This window comes from Lissotriton vulgaris, chromosome 12 (assembly GCF_964263255.1).
Source record: "Lissotriton vulgaris chromosome 12, aLisVul1.2, whole genome shotgun sequence".
In the NCBI taxonomy this organism is placed as follows: domain Eukaryota; kingdom Metazoa; phylum Chordata; class Amphibia; order Caudata; family Salamandridae; genus Lissotriton; species Lissotriton vulgaris.
The window spans coordinates 273,056,692-273,062,729 of NC_141700.1; the positions used below are offsets into that span (position 1 = coordinate 273,056,692).

At 42.8% G+C, this 6,038-nt stretch overlaps 1 protein-coding gene across 1 annotated transcript in view; it reads right to left on the reverse strand.

The window, feature by feature from the left end:
• The window catches only part of B4GALT3 (beta-1,4-galactosyltransferase 3), a 397,975-nt gene extending 392,584 nt beyond the window's left edge, over nucleotides 1–5,391 (reverse strand). The window contains exon 1 of the mRNA XM_086945030.1: nucleotides 5,125–5,391. The gene's annotated coding sequence lies outside the window, so the exon portion shown is untranslated. The remainder of the gene's footprint in view (nucleotides 1–5,124) is intronic.
• Nucleotides 5,392–6,038: the final 647 nt, after the last annotated feature.

The following is a 6,038-nucleotide window of genomic DNA, read 5'->3' on the forward strand; positions in this document are numbered from 1 at the left end:
TCGACAGAAATACCTCTGAACTACTCCATAAACTCTCAGAATATCTAGCCTTGCTCGCCTGACTTCCAACGACATGTATGATATAGAAAAAAAAATAAGTCATACATGGAAATATGAACATGCTAAAAAAATGAAAAATAGCGTTGGTCTCCGACTAGTTCGTGCAGAGTCAAGTTTTGGCAGAGAATAGCATTTCCGATCCCGGCCAGCAGCCAACAGAACGGAGGTGGGAAAGAATGGGCAGAAGTGTAGGAGGGGTCAGGCAGCGACGTAACGCAAACTAAAGGGGTCAGCCTTCGGAATGAGAGAGTCTCCCTACCGCAAGGATAGTCTCTGTCCTTGGGCTAAATCGAGCCCCTCTGGGCCATCTGGAGGGTTGGGGCCACCCCTTCCGCTTCAGGGCTGAAGGGGTCTGCGCTACGTCCCTGGGCCAGGAGACATCCGTGACAAGGGGTTCAGAACAGATCAAATAAGTCATCTCGCTGCCTGGTTTCTCAGATGACTGGACTAGTTTTGTATCCTGGTCTAAAAGTGGTTCTGCTTCCAACACATACAAAAGTAACCTAAGGAATGCCAGAACATTCGTATGCTTATACGGATTAATCATTAACAGACCTGGGCTACTGTGAATTGGCATCGATGATTTAACTCGAAGATGGCGAGATAGGCTGAGCTGGTGGAAGGCGAACTGTAAATATTTTTAGAGAGGTGTAAGCCACCTGGAAGCATGTATGAGTAGAACAGATGAGAAGCACTAGCTTGTTGCCACAAAAAGGGTTCGACCAGTAAGTAATGTCTCTCTCTCTCCCAACATTAATGGCGTCCTTCATGGGACGTATGGGGCCAACCAAGCGCTTTTGTAGGCGAAACCTGGAAACTAGAATGCTGTGGGTTAGCCTAACACAGGAAAAGGAATGTGTCTTGCGATGTATAATTATAAATATGGTGACAAGGAAAGCATACTTTTTTTAAAGCATGTGTAGCTTATTAGAAAATGACATGACATGCCTCCTAATTAAAAACAGAACAGTGCAAGAAGACAGTAGCAAATATCTGCCTTCACCATGAAACCAAAAAATGTTACCGACGGATAGTGCGGGGCCTCCTATGCCTGAGCGGCATCCAGGTGAGGTGAGGTGCCTTCACCCATCAGTCAGGGATTCACTATAGTGCGAGTGAGTCGGAGGGTGACAATATATGGTCATTACAGGTTGTACCGTTCTGAACCATTTCAGTTCATTAACATTTTTTGGTTTCATGGTGAAGGTGGTGAACCTTTTTCACTAGTAAGAGTGCAACGAGTATAAGAACAGAGGCCCTGATGAATGCCGAGGGATTAGATACCCATTAGGCAGAAACATGTTGGCCCCTCTACAGGCAGATATTTGTTACTGTCTTCTTGCACTGTTCTGTTTTTAAATAGGAGGCATGTCATGTCCATAGAATAAAGTTGTACAAAGGAGGGCATCCCATCCTATTTTAAGTCACATTTTCTGTTGTGTTGCACCTTTTTTTCTAACCATCAAGAGATCAGTCATTACGGATGTTTCATGAATATTGGTGGACCAAATCCTAAGATATCAACACTGTGTGGTTCAGTCCCTATGATCAAGGGACTAGCCTTTCACACACCTGGGTTTGGCCAGATGATATGGCTGATCACTATGTCTTCTTTGATGGAAACCCTATATCATCGGTTTGGGACTGGTCAGCCACTTATGGATATTCTATAATGTATCGATCTCTCTTTCATTGTGAGTCCACTCCTTTTATCTATGTCTTCATTCTTTCACTATCCTTGTGATTCACACACGTTGAGATCTAGGCGACTCTGAAATGATAGTGTAGCTATAACAGTTAGCTAATAGACCCCCTGTGTTTCTTATGTTATATATTCAGTTGGAGCTGGGGATAAAACCAGGTGCGGGTTGTTAAACTCTATATCCCTTGGACCCCCTTTCTGAAACTTCTGTTGTGTTTATCTATATTAGAACATTGGAATGTTGGGAGCTCCATTGAAGACAATCGAGTGCTCCCTGCTTCTACGGCCCGGTAAAGGCCCACAGAGCCACATTCCAATGTTTTACAAAGGCCTTGCAGAGCTCGAGGGGATTTAAATCCCCTCTAGCTTCGAGAAGCCTTTGTTTTATTTGTTAGAACATTCTGCCCTCTAGTGGCATAAAGTTCTAATAGCCTTATAGACCATCCTAGCAGGGCTATACTGGCTATTAAAGTCCAGCTCCCTTGTTAAAGTCCCTCGCCATCGGCTCGGGCCTTTAACACAGGGGGCGGGCCTTTAATAGCCTGTAAAGCCCTCTACGGCGGGCTATAAGGCTATAAAAAAGAATTGTCTGGGCTACTATGCTATTCTATTAGTTAATTTGTGATTGTCCGAACTGCTTCGCTGTGGCATTCCTATTATTTAAAGTAATTTTCCTGCTTTTGGCCAGAACTTTTCACAGTTTGGGTTGCAAATGAGGGTGAATACCGCTGATCTTCGAAACTCTTATTAATTTTAACATGTGCACTCGCCATTCCGTGGCTTATCTCTCCCCCTTAACTCCACAACCAAGTGTAACTTCCCTGTTTTATTAACCTTCTTCTACAAGTTCTTATTAATTAGTAGACCGTTACTGATTATGTTTTATTTTACAAACTTAAAGTTTAACTGAAACAAATGAAGGGACGGAATGCTGAATGATTAAAGCATTCTCCCTCAGCAAAGAAATCTGGGTTAAATTCATCGTTCTTTTGCCCACTACGCCACCCCAGTTTGGACTCAGCCATGTGCAAATCAGTCTTGACCCTGTGCCTCATGGAAACAGTCCAGACCAAACTTTTAAATATTTTTCACATTTGCACCGTAGGTCCTGTATTTTAATCGAGACATGACATTTCATTGATGGCTCCCCTGTTACCTCAGAGTATTTAGGGCTGGTAAGAGCCATAATTCTTTAAGGGGATCACATTTCCTAGTGCTCTTTTGCTAGCCTGCTGTTTCTCTGCTTGGTCTATTGTGAAAACAATACTTCAAAACGTCAACAAAAATTCAGTGATTATGTATCCAAAAATGCCTGGGCCTTCTGCTAAAACATTTTACTAGACGCACTCAAATAACATCAGTCCATTATAAAAACAGCACACCGCAAAATTCCCCCCAAAATAAGCTGCAGTTGCACCGAGATAATACCTGCTTTGAAGTAGCCATAAACTGACACACAGGCACTGTATATTAAACTAATACAAATATTTAAGTGAACATGAACATTATATTCACAGGAAAGGGGTGAACATTCTTCAATAAAAAGCATAGTCCTGGGACGAAAATCACATTAAAGCAATTGTAAAAATGAATTTTGTGAAGCCAAGTGGATTATCCCAAAATGAGTCATGACAAGGTTTTGATTAACATATTCATCTCTGCACAACAGCAACAAAGCTGGCAAATCTCCTTAATTTCCCATTGAGGGAGAAGACAGAGCTGTACCAGAAAGTCAAAATTAAATAGGAAAGCCATTTTTTAAAAAAATTCGAGAACGGGAGGGCTTTTTTTACCTACGAAAACATACTATTTGGCGATGTGCTTTATAACCATGGTGGAGAAAATGTCAATCTTAGGTCCAATGATAATTAAATTTTTATGCTTTGTGCCACAGCAAGCCTCTGTCATTTACATAGAATAATAGATGGGTACTGTTAGTAACAGGGATGTTGACCTCCCCGTAGCTCACAGTTACCCATCTACAATTCTATGCACTTGGCGTGGCTCTTATATTTTTAATCCAGTAATTGACTGCTATCCCACTACAACAGGGGGTCACAGAGCAACTGTTGCTGTGTAAACAAAGGAATTACAGGGATGTTTTTTACCTGGCGCTCTAAATGACATCATAGGCAACTCGAGCTTTACCCTTGTCTAACTGATACCACTCAGAACCGATAGGCAAAAAACCATTAGCATAATTCATTGTTACCCATTTATAATACTATATACAACATTTCGAAGGTTTAAACTTCCACTAGCCCAACAGCAAGTTTTGCAAATGGATTCTTATGCAGAGAGGGTGTAGGCAGCAGAGTATAGTCTACTGTATACAGAGAACAAAATACACCGAAATCAGAAGAGCTATCCACAATAATGTATCTATAGTTTTATATTATACAATCATAGTGCTCATGCTAGAACTTGTTGACTAGATGTGCCAAATTATAATCTGCAACAACACTTCGTTCCACAACTGTATAATTAACGTTCTCCGAAATTAAAGTAAATCATCACAGTATTTGAAATCGCTGTTGACTGCAGCATAAACAAGAGGGTAAACACAATGGAGAAATTGAAAGGGACTGGGCAGCAGGAGCTAAGAACAGGACGAAAGTAATAATGTCTAGAATAGAAATTGCGGTAAATTAGAAAGCAAGAAAGACTCTGTATAACTGAATGAAAAGACGATAAGGGTGATGCCTAAAATGCAACAGGTGAAAGTAGAAACAGAGGGGAGGATTACACGGGAGGAGCATGAATAAAAAAAGGCACAAGTGAAAAGAAGTGTAAGTGAAAAAATCGTGAAGTAAATAAGGGGGCAGAACGAAAACGGTGAGGCAGAGTGAATAGGAGCGTATAAGAAAAAGAGGATGCTAGTGAAAACGAAGGTTCATAAATTCGTTGATGGAAGGTGTTGAGGAAAGGTGGGTGAAAGGAAGGGCGCATAATGACATTTTTTAAGCTACACGTTTAAATGGAAATAGGAGGAAATGAGTGAGAGTGGCTGGTGTCCGAGGTGGCAACATTGAGGTTCCGTTATATAATTAATTGGTGATGTGTACATAACAGGGAGAAGATCGAAAGACAAAAAAAGAGATGTGTGGGCAGTCCAAATGGAGATAAAATATGGAAAAGAATGTGGGGGTGCCAAAAAATAAAGAGTGTAAGTGGATGAAATTATGATATTAGTGAAATGACAGGAAATCGATGGAAATGGAACGGAGAAAAGGGTAGAAAAGCAATTACGAGTAGACTGCTTAGAAGGAGGAAGAGACTGTCATGGGGCTATAAACAGGGAAGCAGGGGAGACTCTTGGGAGGATAAAGATGAGGGCAGACGGGAGACGGGGAGCTGTTCACCTGTCAGAAGCGGGCGCCAGGCTCACACCGCTCAGCGCTGCAGCGGTCTCCTGCTGCTCCCAGACATACACAGCCACCATGGCACCTTCAGCCCCGGTTTCCCCGTAGGCCACCCCAGGAGGTGCAGGGTGCTCGTAGTCCCCTTACAGGACCAGGGAGAAGAGCACCGCAGGCTGTCTCTCTGCGACTCTGCACCGCTGCAGATGCGAGTAGCCTACCATGTTGGGTGGGGAAGTTTCGGAGCTGTCCAGGCACATCAGCTGACACAACAAGTCAGCCATCTTAGGTGAGGACGGCCGTCAGCTTTCCAGTGGTCTAACTATTCAAGTACACTCATCTATCCGTAACTCCCGGCAGCGTTCGTATTAGGGTAATATCATTCTGTCCTCTGCAGCTAACTACGCATCATCAGGCGACAACATTCTGGAAACTTGGAGTCCGTAACCTGACTCAACAAATTGACCTTCTTGGGTGGGAAATCGCCGAAAGTGTCACATCCTTCAGGCACAACAGGTTGGCCATGTTGAGTTGGGAAGCTCGGCATCCAGTGTGACACATCTGCTCCCATTTAAAAGCTAGGCAATGGTAATTTCTGTCTGCTGTTCAATACACGAGCGACAAAAGGGAGGAAGAGCGAAAGCAGTATAGTGCTGGCGTAATCGAGTAACAAGCATTTACAATGCAATGGTTTTGCCTTTGTTAAAGTTAGAGCTATTGGCATTGCTCTTGACATTATATTTATTTATGTTTTTTTAACATAAATAAATGGCATTGCCATTTACAATGCCACTAGCTTTATCTCTCGTAAATGACACACACAAACACACACAGAGCCCCCCACACACACACCCATACAGAGCACACCCACACAGCCCCCCACACACACAGCCACACAAAGCTTCCCACACACACAG